Here is a 25,240-nt window from a genome sequence, read left to right on the forward strand (position 1 = left end):
GAGTCGATGTGCTCCTTGATAGTTTTGGAGAAACAGGGGTGAACCCATTTCGGCAAGACTTTCATAGATCGGACTTGTCTAGAAACCTTGTCAGCAGAGAACAGGGGAAAGGCAGAGAAGGAGGGGGGGCTGCAGACGGGCCAGAGGAAGAGCAGGGAGTAGGGGGGGGGAATAGGAGGAGAGTGAGGACAGGATGCCCTGAGATTTAGAGATGAAGTGAGAAGCCAGTGTCGTGCAGAGGGCCTGGGAAGTTCGGGCTTCCTGCCCCTAAAACAGAGGGAAAGGCAGCAAGCTATTAGAGACAACAAAGGCCACCCTATGGTATTGGGATAAAGCACTACGGGGAAAGAAGATAACAGTAGGAGGAGGCCCACTTACACCAATGATGCACAATCACGATTTTACAGCTGGAATGCAGCTTAACATCTGGTTACCCTGGGGGGGGGGCAACCTCCGGCACTGGTGGACCTCTATACGGATGGGACACCATTGACTTTTGAAGGTTGCAAAGACAAGTTTCAGATACCTGAAAGCCAACGCTTCCGATATACCCAAATTAGGCACTGGATTACAAACACAAAAGTGTGGGAAAGGGCCTGTCGAAACCCAACAGGGCTGGAGCTCACGGTAAAAGAGGGGGTTCCCAGGGATGGGGTTTCGAGGCTCCACTGATTGTTAGATGGGTCAGAGCCAGAGAAAACCCTACCGTACATGTCTAGATGGGATCAGGATGTAGGAAAACCCATTACTGGAGAGATGTGGAGCCAAATATGGCGGTGGGCTATGAAAAGCTCGAGATGTGTTCCCATTAAAGAAGCTGCATACAAACTATGTTTACGATGGTACATGACGCCGCAATGCAACGCGAGCTACCCCTCGACATTCTGGCGGGGTTGTGGTCAGACAGGGGATCTCATTCACATGTGATGGGCCTGTCCGATAGCGGGGACACACTGAAAAGAGTCATATCAAAGAAATAACTGAGGCGCAACTACCTCTCGATCCAGTCGTGGTATTGCGGGGGAAACAGTGGAGGGAACCTATGAGGCCACGGGAAGCAGACCTGGAATAATAAACAAGGGCCAGTGGTAGCCATGTGGTGGGTGAGACTATGGGGGGTTGGCCATTGAAAAGATGATGGCGCTGGCATACAGATCTTATCAAACATACCTAAATACTTGGATGCCATTTTATGAGTTCATGATAAAGAGAAAATGTATTTTAAGCCTAACATACTTTGCAAAGTCCCTGTACTCTGATACTAATGTGGAATTGTAGATGCAGACTCAACCAGTAGGTGCAATGGACTGTATCAACAAAGGAGGTACTAACTCAGTCTTATATTGACAAGTTAAAGAAGGGAAAGGGGAGAGGGAGGGGAGAAGGGGGGGGAAGAAGAGTTATAAAAGTTGAAACCGGGAGCCTATTGTAACTGCGAAGAGAGTTGGAAGAAAACTGCGAAGTGAATGTGTGCACTGTATACTGCAAACTTGTATTACTGGCTCTTAAATAAACAAAGTTTGCAATAAAAAAAAAAGAAAAAAAACACAAAAAGAAGAAAAAAGTAGGACAGAGAGCCTTTTTGGAGTAATATATTTTTGTGAGAAGTCAAACTTCGAAGGTTTGTCCATAAACCCTTCAAACCGGACTCTGGTCCATAGAGATGCACCACAGAGGTCTGGAGGGGGTGGGGGTTCCCTAGAAGGTTGAGATTTGTCAGTCATTGCCTTAGAGAGGGTCTGTGGCCCTTCCAAATATTCCTCTCCACGTTTCGACGTGTCCTTTGACTTACTTTCCACCGTAAAAATGGCTGCGACACTTTCACATAGCTCCAGCAGATCGGGGAGAGTTTTTGACATGCCCGATGGCTTTGTCGCGATTTGCAGTGCTGCCGAAACCCTTGGCGCTGACATGCTCATATGAGGCGCCTCAGGGCTCGTGGTGTCTGGTGCCGACAGCCTTTTGGCCGGAATGCCCAGGCGCATGCTGTATTGAGGGTTGCGGGGAGGGCGGCTGATCATGAGGATCGGTGGGTGCTGTCGAAACTTTCGACCGTTCCGTTGGCGTCTGTGACTTTCTCGACGAATCAGTCGAGGAAGCCCTTGGGGTTGTGTGCTTTTCCTTCTGCGGTGCGGGTGTGCCACCGTCGCCGGGATGTTGTCTCCCCATAGCAGCACTGGTGGCCCACCTGCCCGGCATTTCGGAACCTGATAGTTAGGCAGAGAGGTCAACGGCCTCCACATCATCGGATCCATGGCTGCTGCTTGAATCCTTGTCATTCGAGATGCCTGCAGCGGTGGGGGAACCACTATCGTCCTGCATGGCGTAGGCCGCCCACTGCTTCGTCCGTTGATCTTTTAGCATCTTTGGAGGTAAAAGTCAGCAAGACTTGCAGGACTGCTCGTCGTGATCACGATGCAGACACTGGTTACACCTTTGGTGCTTCCACGGGTATTTGCCATTGCAGGACGGCCAAAACATTGTTTTTTTATTATTATATTTGTTATTGTTTTCCAAATGTATAAACACAGCACACCCAACAGTGAAAGTTGTGAAGGTACAGACATCATATGCATCAACGTATTTTATCACTGCCATCCCATTCCCTCCCCCGATAACTCGAGCTTACTCCATTGCGCTTCTAGTCTTGCTCCTTTGTGGGCGCCTGTTCTACTGTGCTCCCGGAGGTATCATGTTCGCTTGGTCTGGCTCGGGTGGGCTCGGTTAATGAGGCCACTAGCTGTCTCCAGGCCATCAATGTTCCCACTTCATCATCCTCCCCCCTGCAGGCCGCTTCATACCATGCTGTTGTTTCCGCTTCTGCCCATTTTAGGAGGTCCTGCCACCACACTTCTAACCTGGGTCTCTGGGCTGCTTTCCACCCCATGGCTATTCTGCGTTTGGCCAAAATGTAAGCCAAGTTCTTAAGTTTGCAGACGTGCTTAATTTTACGTGGTCTGGTAAACCCTCCCATCATGTACGCCCACACCAATACGACGTCTAACTTAATCCCTTTCTCGGAGAGGCGGTGATTGATCTCCCCCCAGAATCAGGACATGCCCGAAACATATGCATCATCCCCCCGTTTACTTCCCCGCATTTGGGGCACATTTGTGTTTCTGTGCTCTTGAATCGGGCTATCTTTTGAGGGGTAATGTACTCCCTGTGAGTTACATATAGTTGGATCTGTTGTAATCTTGCATTTCTGGACACCTTCTTGTGGTACCCCTGTGCTCTTTCCCATTGCCCGTCTTGCATGGGTTCGCCCGCATCCTCTTCACACTCCCGTCTCAACTGGGTCACCTCCTTCCCCACCTTGGACATTACCAGCTCATAAATCTGGGATACCTCATGCCCACCCTCAGAGATGTCATTTATTGTCTCTATGGGCGAGTCTGGTTGGTCTTCTAGTACTATTTCTTACCATGTGGCCCTTATCTGCCTTACCAGCCTAGTGTAGGTAATGTATTGCACAGGGTGTATTCCAGTTCTTCTATTAGCGATGTAAATTCCAATGCCCTCCCGTCTCGCCACACATCTCCCAGTGTTGCTATGCCCACTGGTTCCCAGAATCTGCGTCTTGTCTTTCTTAGTTGTGCATCCACTCCCTTCAGTACCACTAGCGCACTAGCGGCACTTCGGGGGAACATGGAGTCAGGATCCCCATGGCCTGGAATGCCATGCGCCATATCCTCCACCCCAATTCTAACAGCTTCGATCGCCCTTTGAGCTCTGATTTGGGCAGCCATATCAATTATTTCAGAAAGAAGGGTGCGCATTCTGACCTCAGCAGTCTGGACTCTGCTGTTGTGTCTTCTGCTAACCATTTTGCCATGTACTGTAGTTGCCCAGTCAGATGGTATATCTCGAAGTTAGGCATTTTTATACCCCCTCTCTCACAAGTGTTTTGCAACTTCCACAGGGCAATTCTATTTCTAGTATTATGCCAGATGAAAGCCCTGCACAGGCTCTGCAGTTTACCGAAAAAGTGTTTGGGCAGCATGTATGGGATATTTACAAATAAATTTAACAGCCTAGGGAATACAACCATTTTCAACAATGCCGCCCTTCCCATCATAGCCAGGGGGAGTTTAGCCCAGAACTTCATACTGTTTTCGATATTAGCTACTGCTTTCTCCGTGTTATGTTTATGTTCCTCTTCTATCTCATGGTAAACATAAATCCCCAGGTATCTGAACGTACTTGTCTCCCAGGGTATTTGTAGTACCGGTAGGTCATCCTGCGCAATACCTTTATATCTCCCTAAGGGGAATACACACGACTTCTTGGGGTTAACCGCAATGCCGGAGAATAACGCAAATCATTCCATTACTTCGAGGATGTATTGCAGATCTTCTTCTGGATACCTCAGATACAACAGCATGGCGTCTGCATATAGTGATATTAGGTGCGGCCCCTCCCTAGTGTGCACCCCTATCTCTTCATATTGTTCCCTCAAATATATTGCTAGGGGTTCCAATGCCAGGATATACAGCATCGGGGACCATGGGCATCCCTGCCTGGTGCCCCTACTGAGCTGCCATTTGTCCAAGATGATCGCTCCCGTTTTGACTCTAGCAAGAGGCGAGCTGTATTACAGCTTCACCCACCTCAAGTACCCTGGCCCCATTCCATATACCTTCAGGGAAGTCATCAGCCATGGCCACCTTACTGAATCGAAGGCTTTCACTGCATCTAGCGAGACAATAGCAACCTCTTTTGCATCCCTTTCAGTCTGTTCCATGACGTGATGAAGCCGTCTGTGGTTATCAGCTATGCTTCTACACGGGACATATCCTGTCTGATCATGATGTATCAGTTTGCTGATAAGTTGTCGAAGTCCGTTTGCTAGCACCACTGAGTATTTTGCTGTCTTGGTTCAACATGGACAGCGGTCTGTACGACCCACAATCCATGCTGGGCTTATTTGGTTTGAGTAGCCGGATGATTATTGCCTCTCTCAGGGATTCTGGTAGTTCACCTGTCTCAAAAGCCTTGTTTAACATAGCCAGCAGTGGGGGGGAGCACCTCCAACATATATGTTTTATAAAACTCACTAGGGAGCCCATCCGTTCCTCGGGCTTTGCCAGTAGGTAATTGTCTGACCACCATTTGTAGCTCTTCCAATGTGGTAGGGGCATCTAGGCTCTCTTTTTCTTCAGCACTCAGTTTGGGGACCCTGATGTCCTCCAGTATCTCCCTCATCTCGTTATCATCTGTTCCTCCTACGTCTTCGTATAGGTGTTGATAGAATTTGAGGAATCCCTCATTTACGCTCTCTTGGTTATTCACTCTTCGACCACTCACCCCCTTTATCTCCCTTATCACTGTTCTAGGGGTCTCCTGTTTGTATAGCCATGCCAACAGCCTACCCGGCTTATCTCCCCCAGCACGTTGTCTTTCAACATATTTCTTGTAGTTTAAGTTACATAGTCTCGCCCAATGTTCCCCGCATTCTTGTTGCAATTGGCCCATAGCTTTGGCATCTTCCTGCGAGGTACCCCCTTTACTCATAATTTCTTCTAATTTCCTTTCTGTTTTTTGCAACTCTTTCGTTATGTCCCCTTGGAGAACTTTGGATTTTGATATTGCTGCCCCTCTCACCACTACCTTAAATGCCTCCCACAAGGTGCTTTCAGATTCTACGCTGCCGGTGTTCTTTTCAAAGTATTCTGTTATCTCCTCTCTTGGGTCTTCTCTGAACCCTGTATCTTTCAATGCTTCGGCCCTAAGCCACCACGTTGGGATCTTGGTTCTGGGAGGCTGGTTGTGCCGCGTTATGATCAATGGTGAGTGGTCCGATAGGACCCTTGCTTTATATTCCGAGCTCATTATCTCCCTGTTAAGTTCCGGGTTGGCAAACAAGTAATCTAGTCGTGCATACAGGTTATGTGGGGCGGAGTAATGAGAGTAATGCCTATCCATTGGGTGGTGTTGCCTCCATATATCTAATAGCTGAAGATCGCCGAGCAGGGTTCTCAGGGTTTTGGCTGCCGGGGTAGGCCTGTCTAGTTTCCTATATGATCTATCCACTCTTGGGTCTAGCGTACAGTTGAAATCCCCAACCCATATGACCGTGCCTCCTATGTACTGATTAACTTTACCGTACAGGGTCTTAAAGTAGGCCACTGTGTCCTGATTTGGGGCATATGTGTTGATAATACACAATTCTCTATTCTCCAGCATTCCACGTATCGCCACCATTCTCCCATCTGGGTCTACTGGGTCCACTGTGGACTGCATTAACTGGAAGGGCACGTGGCGTGACCTAAGTGCCCCCAAGTGACCACCCCTCTGGCATAAGCTGAATATGTTGCTCCAACTGTGATCCCTTTCCATTTCTCCTCTATCGTCCTTTGTTTTTCTTTAGTGAGGTGAGTTTCTTGTAGTAAAGCTATGTCTATTTTTTGCCTCCTGAGGTATAACATGATCTTGTTTCTCTTTAAATAGCTGTGGAGTCCCCTGACATTCCAGGTTATTATCTTGAGGTCTCCCATCCCTTATCCGTGCCCGTCCCCACCCCTGTCCTCCCTTGTCCACTGTGGGAGGTGCTTCAGCGCCTGGGTGTAAGCTCTGGCCCCAAAAAACACCACTACAAACTCCCTAACTTTTCCCCTTGCCCCCGCTCAACCCGTCCCCAACTATACCCCCCCTTCCCTTTCCCTTTCCCTTAATCCCCAACTGGTGCCCAGCTCCATCCCTGGATCTCAGGCTATCCTGCATCTTGCTCCTTTCTTGGCTACTGCCGATACTAAGTGCACAGCGGGGGGTTATCGCCCTACTGGCTACCCGACTACTCTAACTATTGGGGGTAGGTCATGCTGCTCCCTGTACACAACAGCTCATCGCGCTTTAGACATATTTAATTGAAGGTTTAAGCCACTATATTCCAGTCCATGCAAGTCCTTATGTTGAAAATTTAAAATCGCTAGTGCTTACACCCTATTGGCAGACCCATTTGGCTACATTACAGTTCCCGCTACCGTCCCCCTCAAGGCTAGAGTTACTGATACAGCGTAGGTTCACTTATCCTGTCCGCCTCGCTGAGACCCCTTTCCGTCGTCCAGGCAGTCCTGGGTATTCAGCCAGTTCGTTGCCTCTTCATGGTCATCGAAGAAGTGTGCTTTGTCTTTGTGTAAGATCAATAGCTTCTCGGGATATAACAGCATGTATTTAAATCCCGCCGCCTTTAGTCGCCTCTTTTCTGCAACATAGCTAAAGCGTTGTCTCTGCACCAGCAAGGTGTAGTCAGGATACACTGTGACAGTTGCTGTCGCTCGGGTCACTGTTCCGCCCTTCCAAAAAAATTCCAGGATCTTTTCCCTGTCTCTGTAATTTAAAATCTTTGCAATGATTGCTCGTGGGGGGGCTCCCGGTTGCGGTCTCCTTGTTAGGGCTCTGTGCGCACGTTCGACCGCAATTTCTTGGATCAGCTTATTTTCCTTCATCTCCTTCTGGCAGACCCACCACGCGGATATTGTTGCGTCTCTCATGCCCTTCTGCCTCTTCCGCTCGGTCCTCCAAATTGCAGACTTGCTGTTTCAGTATGTGGACCTCCTCAGCATTGGTAGTGCTGACTTCTGTGTTATTCTTCACCGAGCTCCCGAAAGTGCTTGTGCGCTCCGCCAGCTTCCTGACCTCTTGTCGCAGAAGGTTAACATCCATGCCCAGCGCATCGATCTTGAATTCCAGTGCCACTTTGAGATCCGCTATCGTTGTGGTCCACGAGGATTTCATGTCCGTGATGGTCTGCAGGATCAACTGATCCTCCCGTTGTGGGGCCGACGTGTATTGCAGGTCACTTGTGCTGTCGTGGCCTGGGATTGTGATGGTTTAGTGAAGATGTCCATCGTTGGTTGCTTCGCCTTGGTCTTGCCACTCTTTTGCGCCATAGTCTCTACAATCTGCCTGTCGGCTTGTCCCTCTGAGTCTTGTGTCCTTATTGCGTTGCTATTCTTCTGGGGGGCTACAGGCCTATTAAAGGTGATGTTCTAGGCTTCCGGTGGGCCAGGAACTTCCTGGTTATCCGTTCTCTCTCCCTTCTGGGGTGGTAGGGGAGGTTTCTCTGTGTGTGACGATCTGTTGCTTAATTTTCGCTGGCCTGCTGGCCCGTGCTGCCCTTTAAAAGGTCCCTCTGTACTGCTTTGTTTGGGCCACCCTGTATTTCGGTGAGATACCAGTGTACTCAGGTTCCCTTCGACACCACCTTCTCTGTGCTTCACCCTTCTTTTTACCTATTACAGGCCTTTCCATGTGCGCTTTTAGACCGGATCAGTACAGGGTCCTTCTGCCTGGCCTTGTAGCCACGCCTCCCTCTCTGCCAGCAACAGTTTGCCTTATTGTGTTGATGTTTGCTGCCTGTGTGGCAGAGTCCCTCCGGTCACCCTTCACTTCCCCACAGTCTCAAGCCACCAGGAGTGCCCCACGCCTCCAACTTGCACATTAATTACAGCACTCTAGAGTATGGCTCCGTACCGTGTCTCCTGGTGTTTTTTCTCCATTTCGTGTGTCCCCAAATTAGGGCCTAGTTTCTTTGGCTTGTAGTGCAGGTATGCCCTGTGGCCAGTCTGCTTACTTTTTATTATAGGCATCACCCATTTGTATTGCACTCGCAGTGCGCACTGTGCTCCAGCTTCCCTGCTTGCGTGCAATTTCTCAGTTCGTGTGCAGGCTCTATATAATTCTCCCAGGGCAGCGCTGCTCAAACCGCTTGTGTTCCTTCTGTGGGGCTTAATTCTAGGAGCGTGGCGCGGGTGTCCGGACCGCTCTGTGTCCCATTAAGCACCGAGTGCTTTGCTGCCTCATGGTCTTGGTAGTACCCGTGTGTAATCCGAGGTCCTGGGACTTTGATATCACTCAGCTATGCGACTTTTCGCCGCGCTTGGGTTCCCCAGGGCTTGATTCAGGCACAGTCCGCTCAGTAGTGCAAGCGCGTTGTCCCTCAGGTCTGTCTTTTGACCCCTGCTACGGTTTGTTTCCCATGAAATTACGACGCAGCTGCTTGCTCGCTGCTCTGTATGTCCCCGGCCCCTCGCGCCACCTGGCTCTGCTGCTCCGAACGTCTTGTGGGGGTGACACCCGGGGTGCCGTTGCCCAAAGCCACTCAGGCACATCCATTTCCTTTGGTGGTCACCGTCGCTTTGGCCCAGGCTTCACGGGTCCGCCTCACGGATAGCTCGCACTGTTCTTGTGAGCGGTCCCGCGCCTCGCTCCTCATTCGTCCGCAGCATCGTCAGACCCTTCTGCAATCACCCAGGGGGTCCTCGGTCGGGATGCCATGTTACCGTCCCCTTGCTGGAGCCCCTCTCACGTGTGGGGCTCCAGTCATGCTCTGCTTCTCCGCTGCAGTTCTGAGTTAGTGGGCAGTCGCATATACGTCGGGGTCCCGCTTGCCACTGTATCAGGCCATGGTTATCTTCAGTATCCCGGGTATCTGCTGGAGCGTGCGTACTCACTAGCCGATCCTGACTGCCCCTCCTCGCCGCTTGCGGTTACTGTACAGTCCTTTGTTCCAACCCGCCGGCCATCTTGTTTCACTGCCGCTGTCTGGATACAAACTTGCCGTCTACTTGTAACTTCATATTCTCTCTGTCTTCAGCTTCCAGCCCGCTCACGGACGTGCGCCTCTCCTTGTGTCAGTCCATTTGTTTATGGGCCAAAGCACTAATTTCTGGCACTGTTACAGTGCAGGATCTTTACGGATCAGCAGGAGCTGTTAGGCAGAAACCTGTGCAGTTCCCTCTGGGACCACTGCAAAAGATTTAAGACTACAGGTGGTTGGCAGTAAACTCAATTGGTAGCAGCCTGTACCACCCAGATTTACCCGGTAGCTGTGGCTGAGCAGTCAGACTTCTCTCAAGAAGAGTTAGGCAGTATACAGAGTATTCACAATAGGTCCAAAGAACACAGTGGAATAAGCAAACACTGACCAGAGCTTGGTGTAAAAGAGATATAATTATTTATTTAAAAACACATCTAGTTAAACACACTGGCACTAATCAAGCAGTTCCAAAACACAGTCACTAAAAGATATACACTCCCTTCAACGATTATTAGACACCTCTTTAGTAAAGCAACACTTATTTTCAGAGAGCGGTGAGCGCTTAACGAAGATGGCACACTAATCAATCGGTTTAAAAGGGAGAGAAGGGCAGAGCAAAGATAGAAACAGATCCCAACACTTTCGGAAGAACACAGTAGGAGAAAAGGGCAGGTTAAAACCGTAAAGTCAAAGTTCAAAAGGCCGGACCCACTTCAAGAGGCACCGGGCGAAATGTGTCCAAGGTCACACGGTTGAAAGTGCACAAAAGTCTCGCAAAAGGTTCAGAAAGAGTAGGAACAAAAGAAAGGGACCAGTTAGCAGGTCAAGGCGGCCAGCCCAGTCCAGAAGGTTAAGGGGTTATTGTTAACTTGTAGCAATCTTTAGAAAGGGAGGCCTGGCGGACGCAGTACCTTAAAATGGTGAGAACGCTCCAGCGGGGGTAGTTGTTCCTGGCAGCGGGTGCAAGCCGGTGCTTCGTCCGGGGGAAGAGAGGATTTCGTCGTGGAGGAAAACAGGAGTCCGTTGCAATGCCAGGGAAGAAACCAGCCGCTGAGTTCTCAATTAAAAGGAGCGGTCCTTTTATTCGCGGTGCAGGGGTAAGTGGCTATCCGGTTGCCGGGGTGCTTGGCACGGGCAATTCGACCACGAGACGTCCCGGGATGCGAAAAAGAAAGCAAACTGGTTGTGCCCACCAGTCAAGGGAAGAAGAAACTCCAGCAGGGAGATCTCCTCTGTCGTTGGGAAGTGGTGAGTCGATTCAGCAGGGCTCCACCGGTGGTGTCGTCATAGCAGGTCGGCTCAGCTTCTCCCTCTTCGGATTTTCAGGTCCTGTGGCGACTTCTGAAGTTCCAGTCCCAAAAGCCCTGCTTTTATGCAAGAAACCCCCATTCATTCAGCCTAGCTGTCAATCAAACATGCTAAGTGGTGAGCGGGGTGGCTCACCACTTGGGCCAATCACGCAGGAGTGCGACTTGGGTTGGCAAGGCAACTTAGTCCAAGGTGCCTAAACCCCCTCCCACACCCCCTGTGGTACCCAGACAGAGTGGCACCACTTTGGAGGGCTTCTGTGTAGAAGCCCGCCAAAAGTGGAACAAAGGGCTCGACCTTTGGTTTGGAGTTACAGAGGCGAACACAAACGCCATTTTAAAACCGAGTTTTGGCAGAAAATACCAACCGGTGAATTAATATTAAATAAATAAACCGGCGGTAGGTTAGAGGCTATGTTAAAAAGTATTAGCCTCGAACAATGGGAAAATCCCATTGAGATATATTCGCGGTTGAATATAAAAAGTAGTATCCACTGCCACCAGCCAAAACTGGACGAGGGGGGACGGGACAGTGCCCCCTCGAACAACAGACCCAGGGGCAATCGAATTGCCCCTACCAGTACGTCCACAATATGATGGTTTGTACTGGTTCTGTTAGTAATTTGGGACTAGTAAAGCCAATGGTGACTTTACATGCCCTGGGAGACAGTAGTCAGTCCCAGGGTATGGAGTCTATGTTGGGGGGTCACTATGACACCCCTGTGTTACTGCACGGAGGGTGCTGTGTAACACACATAGTAAAAACACATGAGACCCTATGGAGTAAAAGACCCCATAGCCCATAAAACACATTAACATTCAAAGGAACACCACAAATCATGTCCAAGAGTGGGAGAAAAAGAGTCTCACTCTTGGCATGAGAAAAAAACAAACTCCAGAAATCCAGCAAAGCTGCTGGGGGACTCACTAGGTTAGGAAATTCAGCCTAAACAGAGAATTCTCCCTAACAAGAGCGATGGAAGAAACACGTCCTACTCCATTGCCTCTTGGCCACGCCCCCCCAGGACAGGCAAAACTTAAAGGGAGTCCTCTCCATAACTGAGGTGAGAAGCAACAACGATACCAGAAGGGAAAAGAGGGGGGAAAAGTAAATGAAATTCTACAAAGAATCAAAACCCTGGGGCCACACTCTCCCTACTGTATAGGCTTGGCCGGAGGGCCGAGGCCACGCGGTCGACAGTGTTGACCGAAGCACCAGCCACCGAAATCTGTAGTGGTCTCCGGCATAGGATGCAGAAGTAGTCGCCGATGAAGAAGGCTTGAAGACTAAACAACCAACGGTCGTGGACAAAGAAGTTATAAAGTTTGCAAGATGCAAGCTCTGCATAGGGCAACCAGCTAGCTGGGAGGAAAAAAACTATCTGAGGGTCCTCGACGCATGAAGGATTTTGGGTACCCTGATGTCCCGGAAGGATAGCTGAGCGCCAACGTGCTCGCCTTGGAAGCAAGACAACATGGAGCAACACAGGTTTGAATCCCGAGTCCGCGCTTAGAAACCTCTGGGTATTAAGTGCGTTATAAGTAACCTATCATATCATACACTACAAGTCACGTTAGGCAAGTGTTACAAGCACGCCCATGTCGACGTACCTTTTCGATTCTCAAAAGACAAGATGAAATACTCAGCAATTACCACTAGATGTCAGACTATATGCATAGCATGTGATTCTAAGCAGATTCACAAGCATCAGAAACTTACATTTTTTGTTCTCTAATATTCCTACATCTGATAATTGCATCCTCCAGCATTTCCTTTCGTTTCTCATTTGAAGCTCATCAATTGAATAATGTGGCATGAACTTGCAGATTATGGATTCAAAATTGTTAGACAGAAGCCTGTTGATATAGTGGAATTTTCTAATAATTAGCAATATATGGATTCAGTTGTTTGCCTCTTTATTGACGGATGTAACTGTTGACCTGAGGAAGAGATTACCTCCCGAAACGCGTTGAGCTTCAAATCTAAATCTTTAAGAATATAATGAGGATCTTTGTGGTCCTTACAATATTTCATGTCTTATTTAAGTTGTTACATAGTTACTGAATACTTTTTTTCTAACTAATTATTAAATGAATTAAACTCTGACTGGTTTTTATTAGTACACAAGTGTTCAGGGGACCGAGGTATCCAGTCTCTTGTATGCCATCTATATTTTCTCTTGTTCCCTAGCCTATGTGCCAAGGCTAGTCTTAAATCCCCTGCACGAAGATGGCTTACAACATGTATACTGACTCATACTACTCTTAAGCATAGATGTGAACTTGAGCGCTCTTAATTTGGTTTGTGGGCTGCCACTGGTGCCAGGCGTTTCATGAACTTTCACTGTGCTGATCTTAGTCTGAACAACAGAACATGGAATTGGCTGCATTCATTTCCTACCACAAACCTTAAGAACGTCCTGTGAGCTCTGTACACTGGTGTGTGGAAGTCTGCATCTTGGAGCGCTAGACCATTTTTATAATGTCTCCTAAGGCTATTACCTTGAACGTTTATGTTTTTGTAAATTTGTCTAGTGTTCAGAGGTCCTGTGTTGGCCACCACTCCCATCTACATTTTGACCACAAAATACTGGGAATAAAAGCTGTTTCCCCAGTGTTTTCTGGGGTACTTTTTGTTTTTGCTTTGGGAGCATGCTTTCAACCTATTGTTGCAGCAATGTTTAGTAAGCGTTTAAAAAATGTTGGCGGCATGTTTTGGGGCTTCCTGTGGAATTCTAGGGCACGTCCTTGCCCTAAAATGTCTAATACCCACTTGTCTGTAGTTCTCTTTTGCCAATCAGGCAAGTGGTTTGTCATTCTGTCTCCTGCCTCCTGCTGCTTGCTGCATTGCTTTCCCTGTGAGGCACGCTTGCTGCTTTTTTGGCCTGCCCCTTTGTGAGGCAGAGATTCTGCACCTTGTCACTTCGTTGCAGTACTTGAACTTTTGATACCCTGAGTAATTTGTTCTAAATCTCTGTAAATATTAGGATGGGCACAGGCAAGACCTACTTCCTTTGGTGGTTGTGGATGAGTGGCCTTGACTCCTAGAAATGGTCGAAAAGACTTGTGTGCAATGACGTTAGCAACCCCACTGTGTCTGCATCCATCCTTGTTGCCTTCAAGGACCGATCAATTTTCTGGCCAAATAATTGCTCACCTTCGAACGACATGTTCTGCAATTCTGTTGGCACTTCCTGGTAAAAACTGTGCAGCAATGCCATCATTGCCTTCTAAGCACTGCCCCACTATTTATTTGCTTGTAGCCCGTCTCTGCTATGTCCACCGCAATAATTATATTATGATTGGCATCCTTACAGCTTCTTCTTTTTTCTCATCTGGGAAATGCTCCAGAAAATAGCTCTGAACGTTATGTTTGGAACCCTATTGAGTTTATGGTTGACATCCCTATATATATTGTTTTGTATTCGGTCTGAAGGCAAGCATAGGTTTTTGGACACAGACAGACTAAGTTGAACACACGGACACAGACTTTCCTTAGTTTTCTTTAAGTAGGGACATCCCACCTTAACTTAAGGCAAGATAGGCCTTATTCCATCCTGACATTTTCTTTAATAAAATATTGCTCTCCTTTAGACCTGTTGCCCATGTCTCCTTTCATGATGCCAATCTCACACGGGACAGATTAATACCATGTCCCTAAACAAAGCAGAAAGACTACTGCTGGGCCTGAAGCAGAAATAATATGAAAGTGCAATAAAACAGACTGCTTCCTAGCTTACTATTGAAGGGTGAAAGAAAGTCAGAGTTCTATAAATGCAATAAAAGAAAAAAGAAAAATGTTCAGCCTCCCAAACATTCTATAGTAAACTTCACATCCCTGATAAACAAAATCAGCAGCGCTATACAAGCGAAGCAAATATGCCCAAAATAACAAAGCAGCAGATGGACTACCTGGATAGGATGATTCAGAAGGAGGAAGCTGTGAGCGCTAGCTCTGCCTTAAAACTGAACAACGCCCTAGGACCAGATGAGTACAGTGGGAACATGTATAAGAAATTCTGCAGCTTGAAACTCCGGTGGAATTGATGAATTTGTTTATCAAGTCTGAAAAAAGTCACCAGAACCATGGCACATGCTACAATTAATGTGATACCTAAACTGGGGAAAGACTCAAAGGTGTAGCTTTTGCAGACAGATAGCCCTATCAAACCTGGAATATTAGATCTTTGCCAATATTCTGGCTACAAGACTAGAGGATTTATTGCCAGCCCAAATGAGGCAGGTTTTAATTAATGGTAGAAAGATGTTTGATAATGTCAAGAAATTAACCCATTTGGCCGACAGCACATGCAGGTTCTTAGAGGCTCCATCTCGCCTGCTATTGCTTGGTGCAGAGAAGGCATTCAACAGGATGGACTGGTGGTTCCTGGGTGAAACTATGAGTCGATGGGGAATTTTTTACAGAGTGGGTAGCAGCTGCGTAGGCACACCCTGCCTCAAGAACACGAGTGAATGCCCTCTCCCGCCCCTCCTGGATGCGCTGAAATACTAGGGGATGCAGCTTCCAGTTGCTGGAGTCTACCAGGTATCGAGAGTTCCAGTCCGCTATGCAGTTCTGGCTCCCCGGGAGGTATTCTGCGGTCACTGTAACGTTGTTCTGGAGGCAAAAATGCCAGAAGTCTTTTGCGAGTTCTGCTAACATTCTGGATCTCGTTCCACCTAACTTGTTGATGTAACGGACCGCTGAAATGTTGTCCATCTTGAGCAGGACACAACATCTTACTCTGTCCTTCGTGAAGGCCTGCACTGCGAAGGAGCCTGCTAGAAGCTCGAGACAGTTTATATGGAGACGTAACTCCTCGTCTGACCATCTCCCTCCTGTCTGAATGTGTTCGCATCTCGCTCCCCAGCCTGACCTGCTTGCGTCTGTTTCTATAACCAATTCTGGGACATCCCCGAAAATCGCTCGACCGTTCCAGGCCTCCATGTTTTCTAGCCACCAATGTAGTTCTGACATGGCTTCTTGATCTAAGTCCACTTGTTGATGGTACTGCAGGCCTCCTTGCAGATGTTTGATCTTCAGTCTCTGCAAGGCGCGGTAATGCAAGGGACCGGGAAAAATAGCTTGAATGGAAGCTGCTAACAGGCCCACTATCCTGGCTAGATTCCGAAGCGAAATAGAACGCTTCGCGATCACTGCTCTGAGCTCCTTCTTTATGGCTCTCACTTTGTGTCCTGGGAGCTCTAGAATTGCTCGCACCGTGTCCACTCTGAAGCCTAAAAACTCTAATCTCTGTACCGGAGCTAGTTGGGATTTCTCCAAATTCACCAAAAATCCCAGGAGTTTGAATATCCACTGAACTTCTCTCGTGAGATTCTCTCTGCTGGATCCCATTACTAGAATATCGTCTAGGTAGATAATCATTTTAATCCCTCTTTCTCTGATAGCGGCAGTCACCGGCTTCATCACCTTCGTGAAGGCCCATGGTGCTGAGTCCAGTCCGAACGGCAGGCACGTGAACCGCCAGATCTCCCCTTTCCAGCGGAATTGCAGATATTTCCGAAAGGCAGGTGGTATCGGAATCGCTAGGTAAGCGTCTTTGAGGTCTAAACGCGCTAACCAATCTCCTGCGCGCAATAGGTCCCGAAGGAGGTGTATACCCTCCATCTTGAAGTGGTTGTACTCCAACCAGCGGTTCAATTCCTTCAGGTTTATCACGGGGCAAATCTTTTCTCCTCTGTGCACGAGAAACATGTTGCTGATGAACACTTGTCCCTCTGTCACCTCTCGCTCTATCGCATTTTTCTCCACAAATTTGCTCAATTTGCTGTGCAATAGTATTGTTTCGTCTTGCGACATATAAATGGGGATTGGCGCTGCGCTCTGCTTTGGCACACCTATGAAGTCTAGGGGAAGACCCTCTATCGCCCTTAAAACCCAAGCATCGCTTGATAAAGCTTGCCACGCTTTCAAAAAATGGAGGGTTCTGCCTCCGACAGGAATTTTTGGTGTACTCACCGCCTGCTGTTTTGGGCTGACGGAATGAACCTCTTCCTCTGCGGCCCCTTGCGTGTCTTCCTCTGGCTGGGAAGAAGCAGTCTTGTTGACGGCCTTCCCAGTATTGCGCGCGCGGACCTTGAGGTCGTTTCTGATAGCTATAGCGACCGGACGAGCGACCTCTGAATCGTCCGGTCCCTGCAAAAACTTGTCCAGGGAAGATCTTTTTTTATAGAGCTCTGAGCTCTTTCAAGTGCTGCATATGTACCAACAAATTGGGCCATCTCTTTCGCGAAGGCTTCTCCAAATAGAAGGCCTTTGGCGCCCTCCCCAGCCTCATATGTAGCTAGGTCGCTGAGCTTCTTGTCTATTTTAAGGAGGACCCCCCTCCTTCGCTCCGAAGAGAGGGCGCAGTTCACGTTACCTAGTAGGCAAATCGCCCTTTGCGCCCAGTTCGCTAGCGCTTGATTATCGACTGGAACACCAGTGTCCTTTGACTTTTCAACCAAGTCCATTATCTTGGCTAATGGGCCCGCGAGGTCCAGAAGCTTGTCCTGGCATCCTTTCCAGGCACGATCTACTCCTTTTCGGATGTCATTTGCCGACTTGGTTACGAAGGTGACCATCTTCGGGTCCAATTCTGGAGTATCCGTTAGCTTGCCTGGCAGCTCCGGTCTTGGACATTCCGCTCGCATGCGGGATCTAACCTCCCTGTCCAGTGGTGGGCCATGTACAGCGCTACTCTGGGGGAGGGCACCCATTCGGAAGACCTCGGGTGCCTAATGGTCTCCGGATCAAACATATCCAGAATGTTGTCTTCCTCATCGGGAGCATCTTGTGGGAAATGTTCAATGGGATGAAGAATCTCTTCTTCTTCATCGCCACCTTCATCGTCATAATCCCCTGAATTATTCACCGCTGTGGTAGGGGGTCCGTTGCGGCTATCAGCCAATTTGGCTAGAAAGGCTTCCTTCAGTCTGGCGACAGGGTCGCTATGTTCTTGGGGAACGGTGTTGCCCCTCTCTATTGTGTCCGCGGGGGTCAAAGAGTCTGTGCTCTTACGGACCTTCTTACACCCCTTATCTTCAACCCTCGTTTGAGGATGTCTAGCTGATGTCCCTTCCCCAGGGCTATCTGCCCGTCTTTTCCTTGCTGTGAGCTTGTCTCTCTGCTCTACCATATACGCTTCCAGCAATTGTAACCTCTGTGTTAAAGGTTGCACCCCTTGAGAGACCGCCTGAGATAGCGAATCCCCCAGCACCCTCTTGAAACTGAGGGATAAGTCTGCATCTTTCCAGGTGGGCTCCTCTTCCCACTCTTGTTCGCTCCACTCTGGAGAAGTGGACTGAGAATCCACGGGGTGCGATGAATGAGCCATGAAAACTGTGTCAGCAGAGCTGACTTCTGGGAATCAGCTTTAGGGAGGCTCTAAGAGATTAATGCAGCTTTCTAGCTCCTGCGACTGTTTTTTTTATTTATTTTTTTATGAGAGACCGGTAGTCGCTATTATGATCTTCTCTTCTTTTTTGTACGTCCCACAAGTGTCCGCACGTCCCGCTCCATCTCGCTAATATTTAATGCGCAACGAGCGTTGGGAGCCGTGCATGCCGGGAAGAGTCTGCGGCGCTGCTGGGTCTTAGTGCTCACTGAATTTGGTGATGCGAGACGCCCCTGCGCGTGCATGGGGACGGGCGCAGCCGCGAGGGCGGGCTACTGAAGAGAAATGGCGCGAAACGCTACCTGAGGAGAACGGGGCGGCTGCCTAACGCGAGCGGCTTTGCCCGCGGCTCTGCCCCGCTTCTACTCCGTGTACCGCAGACAAATGCCTACGCGTGTGCGCGTATTGAAAACGGTTTAAAAAGGCTATCCATCTCTATATATACATTTCGTTCTACATTCCCATAAGACACACATATAAAAACGCTACTCATCTGCAGTATGGCAGCCAAAAGAAAGAGGAAAGGACCTAGGGGTGGGAGAGTTTATACCCCGAGCTGGACACTGATTGGTGCAAGGACAGAGGTCAGGACTACAGAAGGCCTCAGGGAGATGGGAGTTGTAGTTCTGGAACTCATTTCAAGTGGTTCAAGGAAGTTGAAGTGCTGGTATGGCAGAATTAAAAGAAAGTAAGCATAATGCGAGCCTCCTGTCTTGTCATAGAATGCATATACTCACAAGTAAATTACATTTTCGAACGTACGGAAAAAAATGTTAGTAAGGAAGGAGGACATAATTGAGACCATACCAACGCATATAACAATTAGGTAATCTGGTTACTGGGAGAACAGAAGGATATCTTGACATTGGGCCTCATTCCGAGTATGGCGGTAAGGGATAGCGGCCACCGGTAACGAGACCGGTGGCGGTGATCCCTTACCGCCATACTCAGGGTTCCCTTTACGCCCTCGCCCTTAACGCCCTGAGCAGGTGTTAAAGTCGAGGGGGCAAAGGGGCCTCCAAGCCAATAACGGTGACCGTAATGAACGGTCACCGTTATTTGCATCTTCCCCATTCCCATTGAGCCCTATGAGGGCTCATTTGGGAATGGGGAAGAGCCTTGGTGAATGGGGAATTACCGCCCCGCCAACCTTGGAATGGGGCGGTAATTCCGCCATCCACCAAGGCGCTGCCGGTCCGGGTACGGCGTCAACCAAGGCGTTAATAGCGCCATTGGTTAGCGCCGTACTCGGAATGAGGCCCATTATGTTCTTTTAACTTAACAGGAGGGATTTAACCCATGAAATGAAACGGAATATGGATTTTGGACATTTGAAAAGGATTTACAATTATTGAAACTTTCTGTTGATAATAGTCCTGATTTGAAAAAGGCGCAAAGACGCCGAAACACGTGTCATCACAAAGGGCGAAGTTTTGAAGCAATTACTTACAAATAAAACCCCTTTTCTGTTCAACCTTACTTTTTGTGGCGCATGGGAATATATGGAAAACGTAACTGTTTTTCTGATGTTGACTTGGTCTTGATCTTTGATTTAGTCTGGATCTGTGCTATTGTCTTGGATTGTACTCCACAGCAATAACCTCACTACAAATCCTGTCTTGGACCCTCCTAACTCTAAATTATCTCTGTGGATAATGTAGGTAGGTATTCTCCAACACTAGGAAACGTGATATAGGATCTTCTCTGCCCTACATAGGTTCTGAAAAGTTATCAAGACGTCTTTACTTGGGCTGGTGGCTCTTAAATCCCACCAAGAATTGGGCTACAGCTCCTAGTTGGCTTCACTCGCAATGCATAGAGATTTTAAGGTGTGTACTCTGGCAGTCTCTGGGCCTAGGTTTTCTGCAGTCCTCTCAATCTAGCCTGCCTCTGCAACAAGGCTTCTTCTAAATACTGAGACCGCTGGCTCAGCCAACTACCCAACTCTCAATGATTCCGGTTGACTGTCTTGGTTTGGCCAAGTCAGGTTCTGCTCTTCTGGGTGTCCTTAATCCTCTACTGCAGGGATTTGTAACCTGCGGCTCTCCATGGGTTTTGCACTACAACTACCATCATCCGTCACCACTGATTATGCTTGCCAGAGCTCATGAACGTTGTAGTCCAAAGCATATGTGAGTCAAAGGTTACAGACCCTGCTCTACTGTAACTCCCCTAATTAGAACACCACTTGCTCCAAAGAATACCATCAGATCGCCATCAGGCCACTTTTTACACATGTACTGGCAGTGATTTAATGAGTGAATGAATAAAAGCATTTGTTAGGTGATGTTTTAGAATTAACCAACTCAAGGCACTGCCCTCATTAAAATAATGAGGGATCTGATTCACAGATCAGTTTTCCCATTTACTTTGTATAGAATGATTGGCACTGGTGTAATGGTTCCTCCTCTTCCTTATTACATGCATGTATTTTGCATCTTTTGTGAACAAAGATCGGTACGTGCCCCCTTGGCCTGTGGTTACAAATACCCGGTCTGCGACGTTGGAATCAAAAAGCACTAACATGGCAGCCTGCAGACCCAGGGTTGTGGCTTCCCAGCATCTCTCCTTTACGTCAGCAATGCAATACAGAGCTCAAACAGTCGCAACATGTGTTTTTGTTAACTGCCATACAATTTCCATTCGGCTGCAGGGCACTATCCATGCCAGAGCTTGCACACTCTGTGTGTTTCTCTTCCTCTTTCACTTAGTGCATGGACCCAGGGCTGAATGCAAAATAGTGTGAAAAATCACCTGCTATTGCTACAAAAGTAAAACGCTAATTATGAGGCTGATTTTCTCATGGTTTTATCTCTGGTAGCACAGAGCTGTGCTTTGGGACTAAGAATGCAGCGCTGTCCTCCCCATTCTTCAAGCTCAAATACCCCCGAGTGACCTGGGGTGTTTTCACTACTCTAGACACTATGCATCTCTGCATCAACCATGGAAGGACTCAGGAGCTCCAAAGCTTCCTCCTTAGACCACCTGCAGGGATCACAGCAAGTAGTGGGTGGTTCAACCTGGTGCCACGAGTTCTCCATCCTTGCACTACTGATGACAAACAGGGGACCTTGTCACAATATTGGTGTTTATTATTCTAGCAGCACCCACTACAAACCGCATATTCCACTGTCAAAGGCAAGTGGTTAAAATGATTCACTATGGCCAACAGCTGAGCGTGGGGTGGGTTTCGCAGACTTTGGACTGTATCATAAGGCAGCACAAGTGCAGATTATGATAGATCATCTTGACCTGACATCCAGTAAGCAATAGAGATGGATAATGTGGCATTGACGCCTGTGTCGTTGGCAGAATTGTTTTGGGTTCCCCAAAGAGATTCCCAGGAGTGTCCAGCGACATCCTTTCTAGAGGTCTTCTGGTCCAGATGGAAGGAAAGTGGTAGCACCCTGTGGCTGTACAACTTGCCCCTCAGCTGTATCTGGGGTCCTCCACTGAGAAATCAGATTGCAGAACCGCTCCAATTTCTATTGTGGTACGAGGCAGGCCTTCGCAGGGCGGGTCAGCTGTTGGAAGAGGGAAGGTTCTTATTAGAGAAGCTGGAGGAGTGACCGAGGACAGGTAGGATTTCGCCATTCCGATACCTACAGCTCAAAGTCGTGCTCGCAGACCAGAGAGGGGAGGGAACATCTTTGTAAAACCCTTATGACATTTGCGAAGCTGCTGATCCAGAATTGCTCATGGCAGAGCTGATACATCAGATACTGCCCAGAAATAAATGGGCGAGATATCTAGATATCAAAATAACAGATGGCTTATGGGCAAAAATGTGTAGGAGGGTGTCATACTCAATCATCTCTTTGCAATACAGAATGCAGGCTCTGAAGTTGCACATGTGGCATTATCCACCTGACAAACTTGCTAAAATGTATGCAGGGGCCAATCCTCGATGTTGGAAATGTCAAAGGGTAAAGAGGGTCTACTACCACATGTGGGGGCAATGTGCACATATACAGAGATATTGGAGAGAGGTACTCTCATGAAGCCAGAGAATAGAGGGAATTAATGAAGAACTCGCACCCTAACTGGCTCCCTTTAGGATAGAAGAGGGAATGGAGGAGGAAGATATGGTACTTATGGTGAGGATTCTCCTGGTAGCTGTCGGGAGCGGTCTTGCACAGGTATGATGAAAAATGCATTGAGCCTTCACAGAAAGAGAATGGGTCCAAAAAAGACCGGGAAACATGAGATGGAATACTTGACACACATCCTGAATGAGTCGAAAACAAATATTGAGGGAGCATGGATTCCATTCTTTAACAAGTATGAAGGTAGCCTCTCAAGCAGGAGAGACTAAGTTAGAGTATTGGGTTTTACTACAGATAATGGTGTGATAAAACAGGACAGAGGACACATGTTGAGTGGGATGGGGAGGGAGGAGGGTTTGGTTTACAAGATTAAACATGATGATGGTTGACAGGTGGAAAGAACGTGAATTATGATCCTTTTTTGCTTTAGATGTTAACATGTAAGAAAGTTTGCTGGAGGTATCTGTAATTTGAAAAATGACAAACTTTGATTTCGAAAAAGAATTATTCACTATATTTTCCATTCTTGCATCCAACCACTAATAGGCTAGTCATCTTGAAGTTTGATACTTCTAATTATGGCTGCACTGCGAGTCCTTAAATACAAATTTCATACACCTGGAATAACTTGCTATGGTTTAACCTTTAAACCACTCCACACCCTCTAGCTTACACCTTCATCCCCCGGAAGACCAGTCTTGGCTTTTTAGGGTACCTATGCTAGTATTGACTTTGTCATTTCCTTCGTATCACATTCCATTTGTTGTTCGGTTTGAAGCCAGGTGTACTTCAGTCAGTAGGTGGATTACAGATATAACTTTGGAACAAGATATATGAAATATTTTCCTTAGATGGATGTGTCTGATGCCATCCATGATCTGGTTTACTGCAATAACCGAGGTCCTTATACGAGAACTTGTGCACATGTCACTAACATTAAAATATTTGCCAAATGACTAGGTTATGGTTATGTCAGTAACTGAAAGGTTCCTTGGAAAGGATCTTAAAGATTCTAGCCTTGCCTCACTTCTATTCACACTCCTTCTTGCCTGGAAAATTCATCTCACCTTTTGGCATTTGATAACATCTCTTTGCAACACTACCCCAAATCATCGTCTCCTTCCCCTCATTCACAAAGTAATTATCCTACATCATTTACTGTTTCCCTGCCATTAATCACTGGTTGGCACTGTTTTAGTGAATACATTCCGCAAGCCACTTTTGCGGAACAGCCAGACAAACTTTCTGCTGTATGAATGAAAACCAGAAACAAGCCTTAACATTAAAGACTTCCCATTTGAGCGATCTAGGATGCTTCCAGACAGGAGGATGTGCAGTGCATTGACCAGTTGGTAATGCTGCGCAGTCTTTAATGCAGAAAGAGGAGGAGGTATGGGGCGATGGGATAGGCCATGGCCACAGAAAATGAGGAAGTGAGGTGCGAGGGAAAGTACAGGAACGGCAGAGCGGTTTTGTGGGGGGTGTTGCCTGGTCACTTCTGGGATTATTTATCAAGGATAGGGCTAAACGGGCAGGTGACAGGAGGATGGGGTGGCAGGACTCTCGCCCATAAGTAGCAGAAAGGAAATGAAGCAAGGCGCAAGCAGGTTGGGGCAGCAAGGGAAACGAAACAATGCAGCAGATGGCCTTGGAATAACAAACCAAACTAGTCTCCAAAGGGAAGGATGCAAAAACGGTATCAGCCTGCCATATGAAAAACTACCAGAATGCCAAATTTGGGGAAGGTGTCCAGCAGGTAACAATTAGAGAACCAATGCCACTTATGCGAGTGATGCTTAATGCCTTTCAAAATTGAGTGATCCTTATCCCTTCCCAAAAGCAGATTTCCAGCTCACCTATTTCCTTTCAATTTGATCTTCTCTCCACTTCCTCCAAGGCTCGCAATCTAGAAGTCATCTTTAACAGTGACGTTAAACTACCTCAATTGGTTTCCTCTACTACAACAGGTACCAGACTTTGTTCTTAAAATCAGAATGATCCACCCCAACCTAACTTTTCATTACTCAATTAACAAATTTCTGCAGAAGTTCTCTAAAACTCTCTAATTTGTCACATTTCTCTTGTTCAATCTCCCTTCATCCTCTTCCACCACTGCTCACCGGCAGTACGGACCTCCATTCTCAAACACTCCTATTCAAGGGACTAGCCCCCACCCCATATTCTTGGCTTAAACCCCTGATACACTCTCTCGTGTTCTCTCAAATCTCATGGCTATCTCCCAACCCCCCTTCCAGTAGTGGCACACCCTCTCCCAGATTTTAAGAATGCACCAACAGTGGGAGACTTCAAAATCACCCTGAAGATTTACCTACACTCGCTGGAAGCATTCTTACATGCCTGCAGATTCGGTATTCCTCCCAATGATCCAACTAAAGTGATTAAAGTATTGCATAATGTATAGGTTCCCTCAGTCTTACATTATATTTTGTATGTGCCGATCTGTGAAGTCCACTGTCAATGGGCCTCATTACGCGGAATGCGGTAAGGGTTTACCGGTACCGGTAAGGGCACCGGTACCAGTAAACCCTTACTGCCTTATTACAAGATCCCTTTGCGGGACCCGACCTTAACAGCTGGTGTAGACCAGCCGTTAAAGTTGGGACCCACAAAGGGACCTTGGTGCTAATTACAGTACCGCAATTTGCGGTACTGTAATTAGCCCCTTCCCCATTCCCATTGAGTCCTATGGGGCAAAAATGGGAATGGGGAAGGGCCATGGAGAAAGTGGGAATTACCGTCCCGCCAACCTTGGAATAGGGTGGTAATTCCCCTTTCCTCCATGGTGGTACCGGTGGCAACCATGGTGCTAATAGCACCATGGTTTACCGCATTCCGTGTAATGAGGCCCAATGTTTCAAACTCTTTCCACTCCACTAATAGATTTCGAGATCTTCTACTTTGCTACCACTTCTGTAAACACACAGCAAT

The 25,240-nt window shown here is 47.8% G+C and overlaps 1 protein-coding gene across 6 annotated transcripts in view; it reads right to left on the minus strand.

Annotated features, from left to right (window-relative positions):
- Positions 1-25,240, minus strand: part of KIF16B (kinesin family member 16B) — a 3,050,718-nt gene that overhangs the window by 1,967,827 nt on the left and 1,057,651 nt on the right. The window lies entirely within an intron of this gene.

The sequence above is a fragment of the Ambystoma mexicanum genome, chromosome 4q (genome assembly GCF_040938575.1).
Source record: "Ambystoma mexicanum isolate Mex_15411 chromosome 4q, UKY_AmexF1_1, whole genome shotgun sequence".
Lineage (NCBI taxonomy): Eukaryota > Metazoa > Chordata > Amphibia > Caudata > Ambystomatidae > Ambystoma > Ambystoma mexicanum.